The sequence below is a fragment of the Mus caroli genome, unplaced genomic scaffold (assembly GCF_978045245.1).
Source record: "Mus caroli unplaced genomic scaffold, Mus_caroli_1 scaffold_5, whole genome shotgun sequence".
Taxonomy (NCBI): domain Eukaryota; kingdom Metazoa; phylum Chordata; class Mammalia; order Rodentia; family Muridae; genus Mus; species Mus caroli.
Genome location: NW_028227260.1, coordinates 113,636,189 through 113,660,766, shown reverse-complemented (window position 1 = coordinate 113,660,766; position 24,578 = coordinate 113,636,189).

The following is a 24,578-nucleotide window of genomic DNA, read 5'->3' as shown; positions in this document are numbered from 1 at the left end:
ATATCCATATCAAACTTCTGAAATGTAGTTATATCCTGCTCACACAATTTGTGGTTGATTACCTTGCTGTAAAGCAAAGTAATGAAAGCAGTCACATTTCATACCAATATGAAAAAAGAACACTCAAAACAAATTAAATAGACCATTTCATACTATAAAAAGTAAAACAGCAGTACAAAATTATCTAATGGGAAATCATTACAGATTTTTCCCTAACAGATTATCAGAGACGTCTTCTTTTATGTTTTAGCTTTTCAAAATTAAAGGGGTTTTAATACATATACATCTTAATTTAGGAAATTAATCGTATTTCAAAGTATTTTTTCATTAATTTCTACCAAATATAAGGTCTAATTTATTTTCCTATATTTATTCAGTTAAGACATACTGCAAAACATAAGTAAATTAAAATATATAAATTGTCTGCATATGTAATTGATCCTTTTCCATATTGTTATAATAAACCATAAATTACATTTCTAAGATTTTGTGCAAGACTTCTGTGTTTCCACAATGAAATTAAATCAAATTTTAAAATCTAATTAACAGGTACTTAAAGTAGAAAATAAAAATTTTCACAGATTTCTGAGAATTAGGTTTAGTTTCCTTGAAGGCATGAAGTTATAGGGTTAAATGCTTAGACAAAATCAAAGCCACACATTTTTTACTAAATTCTCAGACATGGCTTTTTTTTATTTTTAAACTTAGCCATTTATAATTTTTTAAATGATACAAATGTGACCCTACCAAACTAAAACCTCTACCTCTCCCATTTGTTCATTTGCCAAAGTCATTCTAATTTCTGGTTGCTTTCTTTGAAAGAATCTTTGATATAAGTTTCCATGTGTTTTCTCTTCATGTGGCTCCAGGTCCAAGGTATCTCAAATAATCATCTGATATCTATGGGCAACAGGCACATATGTGGTGCACATATATACCTATAAGCAAAACACTAATATACAAATATGTCTGAAAAATAAGTATTAAGAGCATTGTTTCCTAAGCCATGTAAGATATTTTGGGCCTATGATCCTAGTCTAGGAAGCTTAAGCAGGAGATTTCCAGTGTATAGGACAACATAGATTACTTAGCAAAATTCAGTCCGGCCTGAACTACATAGTAAGACCATATCTCAAAGAAAAATTATTGTCTTCTAAGAAAGCTAATGTAACATTCAATTACATATAATTTAAAACAGATTCTTTTGGACCTGAGTATCATTCTCTCACTGGTTAGTAAAGCTATCTTTTACTTTCAGTTACATAATTCATTTTATGAAAAAAACAAAACAAAACAAAAAACAGTGAGGGGATTGGAGAGATGATTCAGCAGTTAAGAGCACAGGTTCCCTTCCAGAGATCTGAGATTGGATTCCCAGCACCTCCAAGATGGCTCACAACCTATAACTCCAGTTCCAGGGGAATCAATGCCTTCATCTGGCCTCCTCAGGTACCAGACATACAAGCTGTGTGCAAGCAAAACAAACATACCCATAAAATAAAATTTTAAAAAAAGTAATAAGGGTTACATTAAAGAATTCAGATTTGCACTGTGTCAAATAAAGAAGCACAGAGGAGTCCTAGAAAAGAAAATGACTTAATATAAAATTAATACTAGGTCAATGAAAAACTGTTGAATGTACAGAATTTTGTATACATATCACTTAGGTTTGAATACATGGAAGTATAAAAAAGTTTACATCTTTTTTTTTCCTCTAAAATCCCTTCAAAGCAGTTATGAAGATACCTCAATAGTTAAGAGGGTTTACTGTGAAAGGAGGAGGTTCGCAAATTTGAATCTAGTACCCATCTAGAAAACCAACCATGGATGGTTGCTTCTACAATAGCAGCACTGTGGTAGGCAAAGTGAGAATTGCTAGGACTTGCTGGCTGCTTGTCTAACTGGATGTTCAGTGACAGAGCCTGACTTAAGGGAATAAGGTAGAAAGTAATAGAGCAAAACCCAACATCCTCCTCTGCCCTCCACATTTGTATTTATGCACCACACACACACATACAAAAAAATAAAAATTAAGTTTAATTAATGTCACACCTCTGCAAAAAGCACCATTTTCACTTCTGTACCACAGGAAAAAGTAAGTCCATGATGCTAAGTCAAAAATATTTGCAAGAGTCTGTGTCATGAGTAGACCTTGGGTGCTGACTCTGCAACTAGTCCCACAATACCCAGAGGAAGCTCAACTCCCAGGTGCTCTAACACACCCAGGATCACAGCAATGGCATCAACATCAGGAGTAACTTGAGTCCCTAAGGATCCAGGGACACAGGAACTCCTGCCTTGCCAGTGGCATGGATTCCTTCTGGTCTGAAACTGCACCTGGATCAGACTTGGGGTACTGGCTCTGGCACCCACTATTAAAACACCCAGAGGAAGCATGACTCCCAGGTATTCTGAAATGCCCAAGATCACAGGATTACAGAGGAAGCTCAACTCCCAGGAGATCAGAGACACCCAGGAACACTGGAGTTCTGACAGAAGATCACAGCTGAGGGCACGACATCTTTCCCAACACCCTGTGTATGTGGGACCCCCACAAGAACCAGGGAAACAAAATCATCCTCCCAGCCAGAGGCACGGGTTCCTTGCAGCTTGCAACTGTGTCTAGAGAAAACATAGGGCTCTGGCACCCCACCAAATCTTGCAACACCAAGAAAAAGCTTAACTCCCAGGAGCTCTGACACAGCATGATCTCACTAGATTGTTCACACCAGGATTTCATGATCCAAGAGGCAGCATGACTTCCAGGAGTTCAGACACACCCAGAATATCAGGATTGCAGGATCCCAGGATCCCAGATAGCTGGACTCCAATGAGTTCTGACACAACCAGGATTACAGGAGGGACAGGCTCCAGTCAGAGACTGCAAGGGAAGATAGCACCAAAGAAAATTAGATAGCAAGAGTTAAGTGCAAGAATATAAATAATAGAAACCAAAACTAGTCGGCATCATCAGAACAGGTGAAGGAATTGAACAAAAACCATCTAGGATCTAAAACTGGAAATAGAGTTTAAAAACTCACAAAGACAGATGAACCTGGAGAAAGAAAACCTAGGAGACATAGACGCAAGCAATTCCAAGAGAATACAAGAGATAGAATAGAGAATCGCAGGTACAGAAGATACCATAGATACACTGACAGAACAGTCAAAAAATGCAAAATGCAAAAATCTCCTAACCCAAAACATCCAGGAAATCCAGGACACAGTGAGATGACAAAACCTAAGAAAAATAGGTATAGAGGAGAAAAAAGATTACAAATCAAAGGGCCAGCATATATCTTCATCAAAGTCATAAATGAAAACTTTCCCAATCTAAGGAAAGAGATGCACATGAACAAACAAGAAGCCTACAGAAATCCAAATAAACTGGACCAGAAAAGAAATTCTCGCTGACACATAATAATCAGAACAACAAATGCACTAAATAAAGATAGTATATTAAAAGCAGTAAGGAAAAAAGGTCAAATAACATGAAAAGGCACACCTATTAGAAATACACCAGACTTCTCACCAGAGACTATAAAACCAGAAGATTCTGGACAGATGTTACACAGACCCTGAGAGAACACAATTGCCAGCCCAGGTTACTATACCCAGCAAAACTCAAAATTACCATAGATGGAGAAACCAAAATATTCCACGATAAAACCAAATTCACACAATATCTTTCCACGAATCCAAACCTTCAAAGGTAGATGGAAAACTACAACACAAGGAGGGAAACACTACACCATACAAAAATCAAGAAAGAAATCTTCTTTCAACAAACCTCAAAGAAGGTAGCAACATAAACATAATTCCACCTCAAACAACAAAAGTAACAGGAAACAACCAACAGTCACTGGTCTTTAATATTTCTTAATAGCAATGGATTCAATTCCCCCATAAAAAGACATAGATTAATAGACTGGATACATAACCAGAACCCAGGATTTTGCTGCATACAGGAAACCCACCTTAGTGACAAAGACAGACATTACCTCAGAGGAAAAGCCTGGAAAATCTTTTCCAAGCAAATATTCCCAGGAAACAAGCTGGAATAGCCATTCTACTATGGAATAAAATCAACTTATAACCAAAATAATTTTTTGTTGTTCTTTTTTGTTTTTGTTTTTTAAAGATAAGGACTGTCACAATACTTGTCAAAGGATGAATCAACAAAGATGAACTCACAATTCTGAACATCTATGCTCCAAATGCAAGGAAACCCAAATTCATAAAAGAAACTCTACTAAAGCTCAAAGCACATATTGTACCCTATAATAATAGTGGGAAAATTCAACACCCCACTCTCAACAACGGACAGATCCTGGAAACAGAAACAAAACAGAGACACTGTGAAACTAACAGAAGTTTTGAAACAAATGGATTTAACAGAGGTCTATAACTATAGATATCATAGAACATTTTATCATAAAACAAAAGAATGTCCCTTCTTCTCAACACCTCATGATGCCTTCTCCATTACTGACCATATAATGTGTCACAAAACAGGCTTCAAAAGATATAAAAATATTTAAATAATCCCATGAATCCTATCAAGTCATCACTGACTAAGGCTGATCTTCAATAATAATATAAATAATCCAGGAATGGTGGCATATGCCTTTAATCCCAGCACTTGGGATGCAGAGGCAGGCATATTTCTGGTTTGAAGGCCACCCTAGTCTACAAAATGAGTTCCATGACAGCCAGGGTAAACAGAAAAACCCTGTCTTAACCCCCATAATAATAATAATAATAATAATAATAATAATAATAATAATAAAATAGAAAACCCATATACACGTGGAAGTTGAAAAACAGTCTACTCAATGATAAATTGGTCATGGAAGAAATAAAGAAAGAAATTAAATACTATTTTGAGTTTAATGAAAATAAAACTACAACATATCCAAACTTATGGGACACAATGAAAGTATTCCTAAGAGAAAAACTAATAGCTCTGAGTGCCTCCAAAAAAGAAACTGGAGAGAGCATACACTAACATCCTGACAGCACCATTAAAAGCTCAGGAACAAAAGGAAGCAAATTCACCCAAGAGGAGTAGAAGGCAGGATAAAATCAAACTCCAGACTGAAATCAAACAAGTGGAAACAAAAAGAACTATACAAAGAATCAACCAAACCAGGAGCTGGTTCTTTGAGAAAATCAACAAGATAGATAAACCCTTATCCAGACTAAAGAGAGGGCACAGAGTCAGTATCCAAATTAACAAAACCAGAAATGAAAAGGGAGACATAACAACAGAAACTTAGGAGATCAAAAAAAAAAAAAAAAAAAAAAAAGATCCTACTATAAAAGCCTATACTCAACAAAACTGGAAAATTTGGATGAAATGGACAATTATCTAGACAGATATCAGGTACCAATTTAAATCAGGATCAGATAGACCCTGCAAACACTCCCTGAACCCCTAAAGAAATAGAAGCAATCATTAATAGTCTCCCAACCCCCTCACCCAAAATAAAAACCCAGGATTTGATGGGTTTAGTACAGAATACTATCAGACCTTCAGAGAAGACCTAATACCAACACTCTTCAAACTATTACGCAAAATTAAAAAGAGAGGGAACACTATTCAATTTGTTCTATGAAGCCACAATTACACTTATACCCATAACATACAAAGACCCAAATGAAGAAAGGAAACTTGAGACCAGTTTCACTTATGAATATTGATGCAAAAATACTCAATAAACTTTTGGTAAACCCAATTCAAGAACATGTTACAATGATCATCCTTCATGATCAAGTGGTCTTCATCCCATGGATACAGAGATGGTTCAATATATGGAAATCCACAATGTAAACAATGGCAAGGAAAAAATCCACAGTATTATCTCATTAGATGCTGAGAAATCATTTGCAAAAATTCAACAACCCTTCATGATAAAATTCTTGGAAAGATCAAGAATTCATGGCTCATACCTAAACATAGTAAAAGCAATATACAGCAAACCAGTATCCAACATCAAAATAAATGGAGAGAAACTTGATGCAATCCCACTAATATCAGACAAGACAAGACTAGATAAGGCTTCCCACTATCTCCCTACCTATTCACAGTAGTATATAATATAGTAGTATTCTATAGCACTAGATGTTCTATCCATAGCAACTAGACAACAAAAAGAGGTCAAATGGATAAAAATAGGAAAGGCAGAATTCAAAATATCACTATTTGCAGATGACATGATTATATATGTAAGTGACCCCATAAATTCCATCAGAGAACTCCTAAACCTGATAAACAAATTCAGCAAAGTGGCTGGATATTAAATTAACTCAAACAAATCAGTAGCTTTCCTCTACTCAAAGGATAAACAGGCTGAAAAAGAAATTATGGAAACAACACCCTTCACAATAGTCACAAATTATCATACCTTGGTTTGACTCAAACCAAGCAAGTGAAAGATCTGTATGACAAGAACTTCAAGTCTGAAGAAAGAAATTGAAAATCTCAAAAGATGGAGAGATCTCCCATGCTAATAGATTGGCACAGTTAATTTAGTAAAAATGGCCATCTTGCCAAAAGCAATCTACAGATTCAATGCAATCTCTATCAAAATTCAAACTCAATTCTTCATAGAGATAGAAAGAGCAATTTGAAAAATCATTTGGAATAACAGAAATCCAGGATATCAAAAAAACTATTCTCAACAATAAAAGAACTTCAGGGGGAATCATCCCCGACCTCAAGCTGTATTATAGAGAAATAATGATAAAAATGTATGGTAATGGTACAGATACAATGACTTCATGAAATTCACAGGCAAAAGGATGGATCTAAAATATATCATCCTGTGTGAGGTAACCCAATCCCAAAAGAACAAACATGGTATGTACTCACTGATAAGTGGATATTAGCCTAAAAGCTCAGAATACCCAAAATGTAATTCACAGACCACATGAAGCTCAAGAAGAAGGAAGAGGAAAGTGTGGGTGTTTCAGTCCTTCTTAGAATGCAGAACAAAATACTCCTTGGAGGAAATATGGAGACAAAGTACAGAGCAGAGACTGAAGGAATGACCATCTAGAGTCTGCCCATCCTGTGGATCCATTCCATATACAGACACCAAACCCAGTCACTATTGTGGATGCCAACAAGTGCTTGCTGACAGGAGCCTAATATGGCTTTCTCCTGAGAGGCTCTGTCAGAGCTTGGCAAGAACAGAGGCTGATTGTCACAGCCAACCATCAGACTGATCAATGGGTCCCCAGTGGAGGAGTTAGAGGAAGGACTGAAGGATCTGAAGGGGTTTGCAACCTTATAGGAAGAACAACAATATGAACGAACCAGACCCCCCAGAGCACTCAGAGACTAATCCACCAACAAAAGAGGGGGTCCCATGGCTCCAGTTGCATATATAGCAGAGTATGACCTTGTCAGACATCAGTGGGAAGAGAAGTCCTTGGTCCTGTGTAGGTTCAATGCCCCAGTGTAGGCAAATGCCAGGATGGGGAGGTGGGAGTGGGTGGGGGGTGAACACCCTCATAGAAGCACAGGGATGGGTTATGGAATAGGGAGTTTCTGGGGTGAAACCAGGAAAGGGCTATTATTAGAAATGTAAAGGAAGATAATAGAGAATAATAAATAAATTAAAATAAAAATATTCACAAAATACTACATATAAATAGGAATAATTCATTAAGATGTCATATAGTATATTAACTAATATTTCCTAATATGTAAATTATGTTAATACTATATAGTTTTAAACACATTATATATCCAAAAAACGTACCTTCAAATTTTCCCAGAATATTTTGTACTGGAGATCTATGAAGTAATTAAAGCTTTAAAAAGTAAGGATACCTTTTGATGGCTCAGCTTTTGTCCTACAGCAGGACGATGAGAGTTTGACCCACAGCAATACACCCTCCAAGAAAACCATTCAAATTAAGGATTAATCTTACGGAAATATTGTTTATAATATATATCATATTCTAATTATTAATATAGATTACTTGCTATACAATCAGTAAAACTTTTCTGGAAGTACTTACACTAAGAAGGAAATAATAAGTTTGAACATATTACCGTGTATCTCCAACTATTCCTTCAGGATTTGCATTCCCATCATCATGAGTTACTGGATTCTGTACTGGGTTGGTAATAAAACAAGATATTAAAACAATTATGTTATTTTGAAAATTTTAATGAAATGCTTTGTGATCATTCAGGCATAGTGCCAACATTAGGTTTTAAAGCAGATCTAGGATTTGTCTAGAAGTTAAACAAAATCAAGTAATGTCTAATTGTCATCTAGAAATATATTTTAAGCTATTTATTTATATGTTGTGATTAAAGACAAGAGATGCAATATGAGATTTTTGATCTTCATTACAGTCCTAATAAGAATAACTAGAAAAAAGGAAGTGTAACATCAATGCCCAACATAAGATATCTGGTATCTTCCATAAGGTCCAATTCTGAAGCATTCCCATCTTGCTGTTCACCACTTAACAAATTACAGTTTTCCATTGGTGTCTCTACAGAACGTGCAAAACGCTGCCATTCCACTGAGAAACTTATGTTTTCAGATTTAAAATAAAAAAATAAATTTTCTCAAGCCATTTGAATCAAAAAAATCACTTAAACTAATATAATTGAAATATAAAATAACATTAAGGAATGAATTTTACAAAAGCAGCACTTCATAATTGCATGAAGGGTTTAAAGATACAACCATATTTCTATTACCCTCTGATTTAATACTAAATACTTTAGTATTTAAACATGGAACAGAATAGTTGGCTTCAAAGATAGCCATTATAAACCTTAACTTTAATATGTACACATTTTTTAAAAAAAAAGAATTAAGTTGAATAAAGTATCTTGGGCTTCCTTAATCTAAATTATAAAGTTCTGCCTGTCTGGACATATATTTTACTGCTACAGCAAGAAGCTCTGTGTTTAATCTTCAGTTAAGAAAAAAAATTTAAAAAAAAATAAAACAGGCATGTATCCTCAGGCCCCAGTACATTTGTAAGGCTGAGGACTTCAGTTTCAAGGCCAGTTCAAGCTGCACACGAGGTTTCAGACACTCCTGAGATAGAGAGTTAGAGCTTACTTCCCTAAACCAAAACAACACACAAATAAACACAGCCTGTCCTAAATTATGACTGAAGTCCCAGTACTTCTGAGGCTGAGAGGAGCCTCAGGATTTTGAGGCTGTTTGGATCCTATATAGACAAATTTGGGCAATCTGGCCTTTCAACACCAGGTAGAGGAAAATGAAGACTGGTCTTCAGTTTGTTTTTATGAATTTCTGGCGGGAATGGAATGGGAAACAAAATACCCATGGAAGGAGTTACAGAGGCAAAGATTGGAGCTGAGACTTAATGCATCCAGAGACTGCCTCACTCAGGGAAAAATCCCATAATAACCACCAAATCCAGGCACTGTTGAAGATGCCAACAAGAGCTTGGGGACAGGAGACTGATATAGCTGTCTCCTGAGAGGATCTGCCAGTGCCTGACAAATACAGAAATGGATGCTCATAGACATCCATTGTACTGAGCACAAGGTCCCCAATGATGGAGCTAGAGAAAGTACCCAAGGAAAATAAGGGGTTTGCGGCCCCATAGGAGGAGGAACAATATGAACTAAGCAGTACCCCCAGAGTTCCCTGGGACTAAAACACCAATCAAATAAATCAGATGTTAGGACTTATGGCTCCAGCTGCATATGTAGGAGAGGATGGGCTAGTAGGTCATCAATGGGAGGAGAGACCCTTAGTACAGTAAAGGTCCTATGCCCAGTATTAAGGAATGCCTGGGCCAGGATTTGGGAGTGGGCATGTTGGAGGCAGGGGGAGAAGGGAGAGGAGAGGGGATTTTCAGAGGGGAAATAGAAAAGGGGATAATATTTGAAATGTAAATAAAGAAAATATATAATAGAAAAAAAGGAATGAAACAATTCATTTGCAGGTTATATGAAATAAATTCATGTTTTGCTAACATATAGGAACAATGTTCAGGTCTTTTCCTGGGGTAAAATCATAGCAAGTTATTGTTTCTCAACATATTGTGACTACAGTGCCAAGAGTAGGTATATGCACGGCTAAAACTCAGGTATAGGAATATATAGATATAGGTAAAATTAGAAATGAAGTATATGAAATCTCTTAGAAAAGACTTGTTCCATTGCAGGTGAGTTGGTAAAAGTCTAAGAAACTGCAGGACACAATCAATACCGAAGACTGGATATACTATACCTTCAGAATGAGCCTCATCCAAAACATTTATGTCATCTTCATCTTCATCATAGTCAAGAAGTTATAAGTAACCGTTCTTTGGTACCACCCACATTTTCTTTGCCATTTTTCTCTTAAGCACTCAGTTGTCTTCTCAGTTACAAAAATAAAAAGGAAAAAAGAATAAAAACATAGCAATCTGAATCCAAAGGTATCATTTAAATAGTTAAAAATGTCAAAAAGTCAAATAATTATCTTAGCTCATTGAAAGATTGTTTCTTTTGTTTTTTAACACTTATATTTTTAATAATTTGTCTTTATCATAGAGTTTTGAATACATATTCAATATAATGACATATATATATACATATGTATACACACACATACACACACACACACACATATATATATATACATACATATATATATGTATATATATATATATATATGCTTTCCCTTACAGTTTCCTCCATGTATCCCATTTATCATGTCCCTCTCCCTCCCAACTTTGTTTTAAAATCTTCTTTAATTTACGTATTTAAAAACCTTCTTTAGAACCCAAGTTAACAATCTACCATTTCTCAGTTTATAAAAAGGCAAAAACAGGCCAGCCTTTAATGTGTGAGTCCTCCCCTTCCCACCAAAAATGTTGATCAAAATGTGTTTGCATTTAAACTTTGAGGCATCTGAATTTTGATCCTATATCCCAAAGATTCTTTTTAAACAAAACATCAGCAATTCTGTTTTTCAGTGTATCTCAGTTTTAAAGTAAATTCACAGTACTATTCAGAAAGATAACGAGCATGGTAACTATATATTCATGTCAAGAAGACCCAATGCTCAGTCTACAACAAACACTCGCCACCACCACCCACACAGAAAATATTTATATTGGAGAAACGTGGGATTGGGGGAAGCCGAGGATTTCAAACATCTGCAGATTTTTAGTTCAAGGCTTGCCCAAGCCAGGCCAGCCTGAGCTACAAAGGAAGATCCCTTTCTACAGAAATAAAACTGAGTGAAAACGCTGAACTTGGTGGTGCAAGTCTTTAATCCCAATACATGGGCGATTGAGACAGGAGGATAGGTGCTCAGAATCCTTCCCAGATTACTTATTAATCTCTTGCAATGTCTCCTCTTCTTCTTTTCATTCATTCTTCCTCTACCACTCCCTTCTCTGCAATGTCCATACAGTGTATACCAAAGGAACACACCATAGAGAAGACAATGAAGAGGGAGGAATCCTCAGTGTATTTCTAATGGATCCTGGACAGCACACAGGACAAGCACCAAGTTGGACTCTAAGGCTCCTTACAGCACACAGGACAAGCTCCAAGGCTCCTCACTCACAGACCCATGCTCCCTCGACCCCCAATCCTGCAGCCAGCTCGCTGATCCTATCCCCAGGACCCAAGATTGTGTCCTCCAAGGGTTCACAATCCTCTAAGGCCCTGACCTATTCAATCCTCTGCCATGAATATGGTCCTCCACCTTCATTTAACAATCAGAAGCCATAGGAAATGGGGACCAGGAGGCTTTTCCTCACATAGTGACCACCTGGGCCTGATATGCCACACCTTGACACACCTCGATTAACTGTCCAACAACCCTGATCAGAGCAAATTATCACTTACAGGTTATCGCAGAGGTGAACACTTTCCCAACAGCACCCTTCCGTGCTCAGCTCCTCAACGGTAAAAAACCGTTGTCAGCAGAGATGCCTGGACAGAGGCTTCTGAGGACCCTTTGTGACGCACGCTGGAGTAAACAGGTCTCACCCAGGGATGCACTGATTGGCTGAATATATCCTGCGCATGTGTACATGGAGTACCAGGCACCATTGCTTCAAAGGGAGTTTTCAGGAGGTGGGAATGAACTACTACTGGCTTTAAGACACTTTCTAGGTTCATAAGTCCATACAGACTTGAAAAACTTGAATTAACATGAAACATACGAAACAATGCAAATGACACTACTTTATTTCAAATGTAGAGGCTCTTGTATGCAATTTTGGTTTCTATTTATTTATGTGCATAACATTTAATGTGTGTGGACTTTTTCTGAATGTACTTACGCACACCACAAGAGTTTATTCTGTCCTAAGGGATCAGAAGGGAGCATCCAGATCCCCTCTATCCCCTGGTACCCTCCTGTCTCCACCTTCCTAGTACTGACCTTGATTACAAGAATGTGCCTGACCCTTCTGGCCCTCTCTCTCACTTATGCCTCTGTTGCCTATAGAGTCTGGAAGTGTGCACTGATTCTCTGAAACTTTAGCTGTGCATAAATTTTGATCCAAGATATGGGTGTTTTGTGCCCGGTCATCTGCATAGAACAGGTGCTTTTAACAGCTGAGTCATTTGTCCAAGCACTGTTTTGTGCACTTATTTGCACTCCTCTGGCCTCTTCTGGTACCAGGCATGCATCCGGTGTGTTTAAATTTATGGTGACCCAACACCCACCCACACACCCCCACACGCACCCACACACACCCACACACATTCACACACACACACACACGCACACACACACGCACACACACACACACACACACACACACACACACACTGTACACACACATATGCCCAATGATAATTTTTAATTTTCATATTTCTCTATAACTCCTTTTGTACTATTTCATGCCTTGTCCAACTTTATTGTGAGGTGTATTCCTTTCTTTCTTTGTTTTTTGATTGTTTTCATTTTTTTACTAGATATTTTCTTCATGAATATTTCAAATGCTATCCCAAAAGTCCCCTATACGCTCCCCCTCCCCGTCCTGCTCTCCTACCCATCCACTCATAATTCTTGGCTCTGGCACTCCCCTGTACTGCAGCATATAAAGTTTGCAAGACCAAGGGGCCTCTCTACCCAGTGATGGCCGACTAGTCCGTCTTCTGCTACATATGAAGCTAGAGACAAAAGCTCTTGGGATGATGTTTAGTTCATATTGTTGTTCCACCTATAGGGTTGCAGACTCCTTCTGCTCCTTGGATACTTTCTCTAGCTCCTCCATTAGGGCCCTGTGTTACATCCAATAAATGACAGTGAGCATCCACTTCTGTATTTGCAAGGCACTGGCATATCTTCGTATGAGACAGCTATATCAGGGTCTGTTCAGCAACATCTTGCTGGCATGTGCAATGGTGTCTGCTTTTGGTGGATAATTATGGGATGGAAGCCTAGGTGGGTTAGTCTAAGGATGGTCCATCCTTTTGCCTTACCTCCAAATTTTGACTCTGTAACTCTTTCCATGGGTATTTTGTTCCCTATTCTAAGGATGTATGACGTATCCACGCGATGATTTTCATTCTTGATTTTCTTGTGTTTTGCAAATTGTATATTGGGTATTGTAAGTTTCTGGGTTAGTATCCACTTATCAGTGAGTGCATTTCAAGTCACTTCTTTTGTGATTTGGTTATCTCACTCAGGATGATATCTTCCAGATACATCTATCTGCCTAAGAATTTTATGAATCCATTGTTTTAATAGCTGAGCAGTACTCCAAAGTATAAATGTACCACATTTTCTATATCCATTCCCCTATTGAGGGACATCTGGGTTCTTTCCAGCTTCTGGCCATTATAAATAAGGCTGCCATGAACATACTACTGCATGTGTCCTTACTACCAGTGTGACCATCTTCTGGGTATGTGCCCAGGAAAGGAATTGCTGGATCTTCAGGTAGTACTATATCCAATTTTTTGAGAAACTACCAGACTGATTTCCAGAGTGGTTGTACAAGCTTGCAATCCCACGAACAATGGAGGAGTGTTCCTCTTTCTCCACATCCTTGCCAGCATCTGCTGTCACACGAATTTTTGATCTTAGCCATTCTGACTGATGTGAGGTAGAATCTCAGTTTTGTTTTTATTTCTATTTCCCTGATGGTTAAAGATGTTGAACATTTTTTTTTCAAGTGCTTCTCAACCCTTCGGTATTCCTCAGTTGAGAATTCTTTTTTAGCTCTGTACCCCATTTTTAATGGGTTATTTGAATTTCTGGAGTCCAGCTTCTTGAGATCTTTGTATATATTGGATATTAGTCCCCTATCAGATTTAGGTTTGGTAAAAATTCATTCCCAATCTGTTGGTGGCCTTTTTATCCTATTGACAGTGTCTTTTGTTTTACAGAAGCTTTGCAATTTTTTCTGGTCCCATTTGTTGATACTTAGTCTTAAAGCACAAGTTATTGCTGTTCTGTTCAGGAAATATTCTCCTGTGCCCATATCTTCGAGGCTTTTCCCCACTTTCTCCTCTATAAATTTCAGTGTCTCTGATTTTATGTGGAGGTCTTTGATCCACTTAGACTTGAGATTTGTACAAGGAGATAAGAATGGATCAGTTCTCATTCTTCTACATAATAACCACCTGTTGTGCCAGCACCATTTGTTGAAAATGCTGTCTTTTTTCCACTGGATGGTTTTAGCTCCCCTGTCAAAGATCAAGGGACCATAGGTGTGTGGGTTCATGTTTTTATTTTATTTGGTATTTATTTCATTTAAATTTCCAATGCTATACCAAAAGTCCCCCACAAGTTCCCTTCACTACCCCCTTACTCCCACTTCTTGGCCCTGGCATTCCCCTGTACTGAGACATATAAAGTTTGCACGACCAATGGGCCTCTGTTTCCACTGATGGCCAAATAGGCTAACTTCTGATATATATGCAGCTAGAGACACGAGTTCTGGGGTGTACTGTTTAGTTCATATTGTTGTTCCACCTATAGTGTTGCAGATCCGTTTAGCTCTTTTGGTACTTTCTCTAGCTCCTCCATTAAGGGCCCTGTGATCCATCCAAAAGCTGACTGTGAGCATCCATTTCTGTGTTTGCTAGGTCCGGGCATAGTCTTTCAGCAAAATCTTGATGATATATGCAATGGTGTCAGTGTTTGGAGGCTGATTATGGGATGGATCCCCGGATATGGCAGTCTCTAGATGGTCCATCCTTTCGTCTCAGCTCCAAACTTTGCCTCTGTAACTCCCTTGCATGAGTGTTTTGATCCCAATTCTAAAAAGGGGAAAAGTATCCACACGTTGGTCTTTGTTCTTCATGACTTTCATGTGTTTCTCAAATTGTATCTTATGTTTTGGGTATTCTAACTTTATGGGCTAATATCCACTTATCAGTGAGTACATATTCTGTGAGTTTTTTTGTCATTAGGTTACCTCACTCAGGATGATGCCCTCCAGGTCCATCCATTTGCCTAGGAATTTCATAAATTCATTCGTTTTAATAGATGAGTAGTACTCCATTGTGCAAATGTACCACATTTTCTGTATCCATTCCTCTGTTGAGGGGCATCTGGGTTCTTTCCAGCTTCTGGCTATTATAAATAAGGCTCCTATGTACAAAGTGGAGCATGTGTCCTACTTTCTGGTCGGAACATCTTCTGGATATATGCCCAGAAGTGGTATTGCGGGATCCTCTGGTAGTACTATGTCCAATTTTCTGAGAAACCACCAGAGTGATTTCCAGAGTGGTCGCACAAGCTTGCAATCCCACCAGCAATGGAGGAGTGTTCCTCTTTCTCCACATCCTTGCCAGCATCTGCTGTCACCTGAATTTTTTAGCCATTCTGACTTATGTGAGGTGGAATATCAGGGTGGGTTCATTTCTGTGTCTTCAATTCTAATCCATTGATCTACCTGTCTTTTGCAGTACCAGTTACATGCAGTTTTTATCAGGTAGTACAGCTTGAGTTCAGCCATGGTGATTCCTAAAGAGGTTCTTTTCTTATTGAGAATAGTTTTTGCTATCCTAGTTTTTTTGTTGTATTTTTGTTTTTTGTTTTTTGGTTATTTTTTATTGTTTTGTTGTTTTTGTTTTTGTTATTCCAGATGAATTTGCAAATTGCCATTCTAACTCAGTGAAAAATTGAGTTAGAATTTTGATGGGTATTGCATTGAATCTGTAGACTGTTTTCGGCAAATAGACATTTTTTACTATATAAATCCTACCAATCCATGAATATGGAAGATCTTTTATCTTCTGAGTTCTTCAATTTCTTTCTTCAGAGACATGAAGTTCTTGTCATACGAGACTTTTCACTCCCTTATTTACAGTCACACCAAGGAATTTTATATTTTTTGACTATTGTGGAGGGTGTCGAATCCCTATTTTCTTTCTCATCCTCTTTATCCTTTGTGTAGGGAAAGGCCACTGACATGTTTGAGTTAATTTTATATTCAGCTACTGCACTGAAGTTGTGTATCAGGTTTAGGATTTCTCTGGTATAATTTTTGGGGTTACTGATACATGCTATCATATCTTCTGGAAATAGTGATATTTTGCCATCTTCCTTTCCAATTTGTATTCATTTTTTATCCTTTTGTTGTTGAAATGGTCTGGCTAGGACTTCAACTAGTATGTTGAATAAGTAGGGAGAAAGTGGGCAGCCTTGTCTAGTCGCTGATTTTAGTAGGATTGCTTCAAGTTTCTCACCATTTACTTTGATGTTGGCTACCGGTTTGCTGTCTCTTGCTTTTTCTATGTTTATGTATGGGCCTTGAATTCCTGAATTCCTCAACTTTTATTATAAATGGTGTAGCATTTTATCAAATGCTTTTTCAGCATCTAATGAGATGATCATGTGGTTTTTGTCTTTGAGTTTGTTTCTATAGTAGATTAAGTTGATAGATTTCTGTATACTTAACCATTCCTGCATCACAGGGATGAAGCATACTTGATCATGATATATTCTTGGATTCAGTTTGCAAGAATTTTATTGAGTATTTTTGCATTGATATTTATAAGGGAAATTGGTCTGAGTTTCCTTTCATTGGGTCTTTGTATGGTTTGAGTACAATTGTAATTCTGGCTTCATAGAACAAATTGAATAGTGTACCTTCTCTTTTGATTTTGCATAATAGTTTGAATAGTATTGGTATTAGGTCTTCTTTGAACATCTCATAGAATTTTATACTAAACTCATCAGATCCTGGGCTTTTGTTGTTGTTGTTGTTGTTGGGAGACTATTGATTACTGCTTCTATCTCTTTAGGGGTTATGGGAGTATTTCCAGGGTTTATCTGCTCCTAGTTTCAATTTGGTACCTGATATCTGTCTAGATATTTGTCCAATTCATCCAGATTTTCCAGTTTTGTTGAGTATAGGCTTTTGTAGTAGGATTTGATGATTTTTTTTGGATTTCTTAAATTTCTGTTGTTATGTCTCCCATTTCATTTCTGGTTTTGATAATTTGGATACTGTCCCTGTGCCCTGTAGTTAGCCTGGCTAAGGGTTTATCTATCTTGTTGATTTTCTCAAATAACCAGCTCCTTGTTTGGTTGATTCTTTGTACAGTTTATTTGTTTCCACTTGGTTGATTTCAGCCCTGATTTTGATGGTTTCCTGCCTTCTACTCCTCTTGGGTGAATTTGCTTCCTTTTGTTCTAGAGCTTTTGGTTGTGCTGTCAAGCTGCTCCTGCATCCTCTCTCCAGTTTCTTTTTGGAGGCATTCAAAGGTATGAGTTTTCCTCTTAGGACTGCTTTCATTGTGTCCCATAAGTTTGGGTATGTTGTAGCTTCATTTTCATTAAACTCTATAAAGTATTTAATTACTTTCTTTATTTCCTCCTTGACCGAGTTATCATAGAGTAGATTGTTTTTCACCTTTCACGTGTATGTGGGTTTTCTGTTATCTATATTTTTTATTGAATTTCAGCCTTTTTCTGAGGTAATCTGACAGGATCCATGGGATTATTTCAATATTTTTATATCTGTTGAGGCATGTTTTGTGACTGATTAAATGGTCAGTTTTGGAGAAGGCATCATGAGGTGTGCAGTACAATATGTGTTTTGTGCTTTACTAAATTTCTTTTATGAATGTGGATGCTTTTGCATTTGGAGCATGGATGTTCAGAATTGAGATTTCATCTTGGTATATTTTACCTTTGATGACTATGATTTCCCCCCTTTGTCTTTTTTGATAACTTTTGTTTGAAAGTCAATTTTATTCGATATTAGAATAGCTACTCCAGTATGTTTCTTGGGACCATTTGCTTGGAAATTTTTTTTCCAGCCTTTTACTCTGAATTACTGTCTGTCTTTGTCCCTGAGGTGGGTTTCCTGCAATCAGCAAAATGTTGGGTCCTGGTTTTGTAGCCAGTCTATTAGTCTATGTCTTCTTATTGGGGAATTTAGTCCATTGATGCTAAGATAAATTACAGAAAAGTAATTATTGCTTCCTGTTATTTTTGTTGTTGAAGTTGGGATTTTGTTCTTGCGGCTGCTTCTTTTAGGTTAGTTGAAGGATTACTTTCATGTTTTTCTAGGGTGCAGTTTCCATCTTTTGTTGGTGTTTTCCTATTATTATCCTTTAAAGGTCTAGATTCGTGGAACATATTGTGTGAATTTTTTTTTTTTTTTTTGTCATGGAATCCTTTGGTTTCTCCATCTATGGTAATTGATAGTTTTGCTGGGTACAGTAGACTAGGCAGACATTTGTGTTCTCTTACTGTCTGTATAACATCTGTCCAGGATCTTCTGGCTTTCATAGTCTCTGGTGAGAAGTCTGGAGTAATTCTAATAGGTCTGCCTGTATATGTTACTTGAGCTTTTCCTCTAATTGCTTTTAATATTCTTTCTTTATTTAGTGCATCTGTTGTTCTGATTATTATGTGTCAGGAGGAATTTCTATTCTGCTCCAGTCTATTTGGAGTTTTGTATGCTTCTTGGATGGTCGCTGCCATCTCTTTCTTTAGGTATGGGAAGTTTTCTTATATATTTTGTTGAAGATATTTGCTGGACGTTTAAGTTGAAATTCTTCCTTCTCATCTACACCTATGTGGTCTGTGAATTTTTTCATGGGCATACTGAGCTTCTGGGCTAATATCTACTCATCAGTGAGTGCATATCATATATTTTGTGATTGGGTTACCTCCCTCAAGATGTTATCCTCCAGATCCATCCATTTGCCTAAGAATTTAGTAAATTCATTTTTAAATAACTGAGTAGTACTCTATTGTGTAAATATACCACATTTTCTTTATCCATTCCTCTGTTGAAAGACATCTGGGTTCTTTCCAGTTTCTGGCTATTACAAATAAGATAGCTATGAACATAGTGGAGTATGTGAAATTACTACAAATGGGAACATCTTTTGGGTTAATGCCCAAGAGTCGTATAGCTGGGTCCTTAGGTAGTACTATGTCCAATTTTCTGAGGAACTACTAAAATGATTCCCAGAGTGGTTGTACCTGCTTGCAACCCCACCAGAAATGGAGGAGTATTCCTCTTTCTCCACATTCTTGCCAGCATCTGCTGTCACCTGCGTTTTGATCTTAGCCATTATGAATGGTGTGAGGTGGAATATCAGGCTTGTTTTGATTTCCAATTCCTTGATTACTAAGGATATTGAACATTTCTTTAGGCGCTTCTCAGCCACTAGATTTTTAATAGGTGAGAATTTTTTGTTTAGCTCTGTACCCCATTTTTAATAGGGTCATTTTTCTCTAGCATTTAACTTCTTTAGTTCTTTGTATATATTGGATATTAGCCTTCTATTGGATGTAGGATTGTTAAAATTCTTTTCCCAGTTTGTTGGTTTCTATTTTGTACTACTGACAATGTCCTTTGCCTTACAGAAGCATTAGAATTTTATGAGGTCATATTTGTTAACTCTTGTTGTTCAGGATATTGTCCACTGTGCCCAAGTGCCCAAGGCTCTTCCCAATGTACTTGTCTATTTGTTTCAATATATCTGGTTTTATGAGGAGGTCCTTGATCCATTTGAAATTGAGCTTTGTTCAAGGAGATAAGAATGGATCAATTTGCATTTTTCTACAAGCTAACTTCTTATTCAAAGTATGTTGAAATACTCTCTTTTTTCTACTGGGTTTTTTTTTTTTTTTTTTTTTTTTAGCACCTTTGTCAATAAACACATGACCACATGTGTTTTGATTCATTTCTGGTTCTTCAATCCCATTCCACTGATCTACATGCCTGTCTCTGTACCAATACCATGCAGGTTTTTTAAAATTATTATTATTATAATTGCTCTGTAATACAACTTGAGGTCAGGAAATGTGTTTCCACCAGAAGTTCTTTTATTGTTGAGAATAGTTTCCACTATCCTAGGTTTCTTGTTATTATCAATGAATTTTCAAATAGTTCTTTCTTTTGAGATAACCCCCACTCTAGTTCTTCAGGACCCACATGAAGACAAAGCTGTACATCTACTACCTTTAAGCTGAGAGGCCTAGATCCAGCCTGTGTACTTTGTTAGTTACTTAGAAGCAGAATAGTTAATATAGTTTGTTGTTCAGGAGCTTTGGTTTTATTCTTGCATTATTTGTTCTTCTCTCTCATGGAACTATACACTTAGTATGTGTGCACTACACATTCAACTCCCAAAGTAAATTTCATCAAATCTCCAAACTCAGAGGTTATCAATGAATAGTCCACTAAATCCTACTTATTTCTGTTGTGTTTTTTAACAATTGGAGAAGATTGACATTCCATGTGTAAACTCTATCTATCATGGCCTAATCTCTCAGTAAGCAAAAGGCATGAGTGGTATGTGGATACGCCATCTTTATCCCCTACTATCTTTTTATCTTCTATTTTTATTTTATACCAAGCCGAATTCCCCTTATAGCTTTTGTACCAGTCACAATGTATTATGATACAATCCTCCTAAGGCCAATGATACTCAGGCTTTTATGTCTCCAGGAACATGCTATTCTATCTATTTGGGCTTTTGTTACCTTATCTGCCTAAAAACTAATAATCATTAATCATATCAATTTGTTCTATTTATACACACACTGTGCATGTATGTTATATGATTATCATTATTATTACAAAAGGCATATTTTTAAAATTATTTTATTAGGTATTTTTCTCATATACATTTCCAATGCTATCCCAATATCCCCCATACACTCCCCCCCCTCCCCTACCCAACCAGTCCCACTTTTTGGCCCTAGTGTTCCCCTGTACTGGGGCATATAAAGTTTGCAAGTCCAATGGGCCTCTGTTTCCAGTGATGGCCGAATAGGCCATCTTTTGATACATATGTAGCTAGAGTCAAGAGCTCTGGAATAAGGGTTAGATCATAATATAGTTCGAAGTATAGGGCTGAAGATTCCTTTAGGTCCTTGGGTACTTTCTCTAGCTCCTCCATTGGGGGCCCTGTGATCAATCCAATAGCTGACTGTTAGCAAACACTTCTGTTTTTGCTAGGTCTCAGCATAGTCTCACAAGAGACAGCTATATCGGGGTCCTTTCAGCAAAACCTTGCTAGTGTATGCAAATGTGTCAGAGTTTGGAAGCTGATTATGTGATGGATCCCCGGATAGGTCGTCTCGAGATGGCCCATCAAAAGGGATCATTCTTTATATTTTCAAAGGACTCTGATGGACAAATGTGAAGAATAGATTACCCCACAGATGATCAAATTTGACACAGTAGAAATATACTGAGACTTCAATATCTCCAGCTTGCCAACCAAGTTCTCTTTCACACATAGTCTGTCTTTTTATGTTTCTATAATATATTTTTATTACGTATTTTTGTCAATTAAATTTCCAATGCTACCCAAAAGTCTAGCATGCCACCCCCATTCCCCGACCCACCCATTCCCATTTTTTGGCCCAGGTTTTCCCCTGTGATGGGGCATATAAAATTTGCAAGTCCAATGGGTCTCTCTTTCCAGTGATGTCCGATTAGGCCATCTTTTGATATATATGCAGCTAGAGTCAAGAGCTCCAGGGTACTGGTTAGTTCATAATGTTGTTGCACCTATAGTGTTGCAGATCCCTCTAGCTCTCTAGGTATTTTCTCTAGCTCCTCCATTGGGGGCCCTGTGATTCATCCAATAGCTGACTGTGAGCTTCCACTTATGTGTTTGCTAGGCCCCGGCGTAGTCTCACTAGAGACTGCAATATCATGTTCCTATCAGTACAATGTTGCAAGTGTATGCAATGGTTTCAGCGTTTGGAGTCTGATTATGGGATGGATCCCTGGATATGGCAGTCTCTAGATGGTTCATCCTTTTGTCTCAGCTCCTAACATGTCTCTGTAACTTCTTCCATGGGTGTTTTGTTCCCAATTCTATTAGGGGCAAAGTTTCCACATTTTGGGCTTCGTTATTCTTGATTTTTAAGTGTTTTGCAAATGGTAACTTATATCTTGTGTATCCTAAGTTTCTGGGCTAATATCCACTTATCAGTGAGTACATATCATTTGAGTTCTTTTGTGATTGGGTTACCTCACTCAGGATAATGCCCTCCAGGTCCAACCATTTGCCTAGGAATTTCATAAATTCTTTAGTTTTAATAGCTGATAGTACTATATTCTGTAAATGTACTATATTTTTGTATCCATTCCTCTGTTGAGGGGCATCTGGGTTCTTTCCAACTTCTGGCTATTATAAATAAGGCTGCTATGAACATAGTGGAGCATGTGTCCTCCTTACCGGTTGGCACATCTTCTGGATATATGCCCAGGAGATGTATTGCGGGATCCTCCAGTAGTACCATGTCCAATTTTCTGAGAAACTGCCAGACTGATTTCCAGAGTGGTTGTACAAACTTGCAATCCCACCAACATGGAGGAGGATTTCTCTTTCTCCACATCCTTGCCAGCATCTGCTGTCACCTGAATTTTTGATCTTAGCCATTCTGACTGGTGTGAGATGGAATCTCAGGGTTGTTTTGATTTGCATTTCCCTGATGATTAAGGATGCTGAACATTTTTTCAGGTGTTTCTCAGCCATTCGGTATTCCTCAGTTGAGAATTCTTTGTTTAGCTGTGAGCCCCATTTTTAATGGGGTTATTTGATTTTCTGGAGTCCACCTTTTTGAGTTCTTTTTATATACTGGATATTAGTCCTCTAACTGATTTAGGGTAGGTAAAGATCCTTTCCCAATCTGTTGTTGGCCTTTTTGTCTTATTGACGGTGTCTTTTGCCTTACAGACACTTTGCAGTTTCATGAGGTCCCATTTGTCAATTCTCGATCTTAAAGCACAAGCCATTGCTCTTCTATTCAGAAAATTTTCCCCTATGCCAATATCTTTGAGGCTTCTCCCCACTTTCTCCTCTATAAGTTTCAGTGTCTCTGGTTTTATGTGGAGCTCCGTGATCCACTTAGATTTGACCTTAGTGCAAGCACATAGGAATGGATCAATTCGCATTCTCCTACATCATAACCACCAGTTGTGCCAGCACCATTTGTTGAAAATGCTGTCTTTTTTCCACTGGATAGTTTTAGAATCCCTTGTCGAAGATCAAGTGACCATAGGTGTGTGGGTTCATTTCTGGGTCTTTAATTCTATTCCATTGGTCTACTTGTCTTTCGTTATAAACAGTACGATGCTGTTTTTTTTTTTTTTTTCACAATTTCTCTGTAGTAAAGCCTTAGGTCAGGCATGATGATTCCACCAGAGGTTCTTTTATCCTTGAGAAGAGTTTTGGCTATCCTAAGTTTTTTGTTATTTCAGATGAATTTGCATATTGTTATATGTAATTCGTTGCAGAATTGAGATGGAATTTTGATGGGGATTGCATTGAATCTGTAGAATGCTTTTGGCAAGATATCCATTTTTACAATGTTGATCCTGCCAATCCATGAGCATGGGAGATCTTTCTATCTTCTGAAATCTTCTTTTATTTCTTTCTTCAGAGACTTGAAGTTCTTATCATACAGATCTTTCACTTCATTAGTTAGCATCACGCCAAGGTATTTTATATTCTTTGTGACTATTGAGAAGGGTATGGTTTTCCTAATTTCTTTCTCAGCCTGGTTATCCTTTGTGCAGAGAAAGACCATTGACTTGTTTGAGTTAATTTTATATCCAGCTACTTCACCGAGACTGTTTATCAGGTTTAGGAGTTCTCTGGTGGAATTTTTAGGGTCACTTATATATACTATCAGATCATCTGCAAAAAGTGATATTTTGTCTTCTTCTTTTCCAATTTGTTTTCCCTTGATCTCCTTTTGTGTTCGAATTGCTCTGGCTAGGACTTCAAGTACAATGTTGAATAGGTAGGGAGAAAGTGGGAAGCCTTGTCTAGTCCCTGATTTTAGTGGGATTGCTTCCAGCTTCTCACCATTTACTTTGATGTTGGCTACTGGTTTTCTGTAGATTGCTTTTATCATGTTTAGGTATGGGCCTTGAATTCCTGATCTTTCCAAGACTTTTATCATGGATGGGTGTTGGATTTTGTCAAATGCTTTCTCCGCATCTAGTGAGATGATCATGTGGTTTTTGTCTTTGAGTTTGATTATATAATGGATTACGTTGATGGATTTCGGTATATTAAATCATCCCTGCATCCCTGGAATAAAATCTACTTGGTCAGGATGGATGATTGTTTTGATGTGTTCTTGGATTCGGTTAGTGAGAATTTT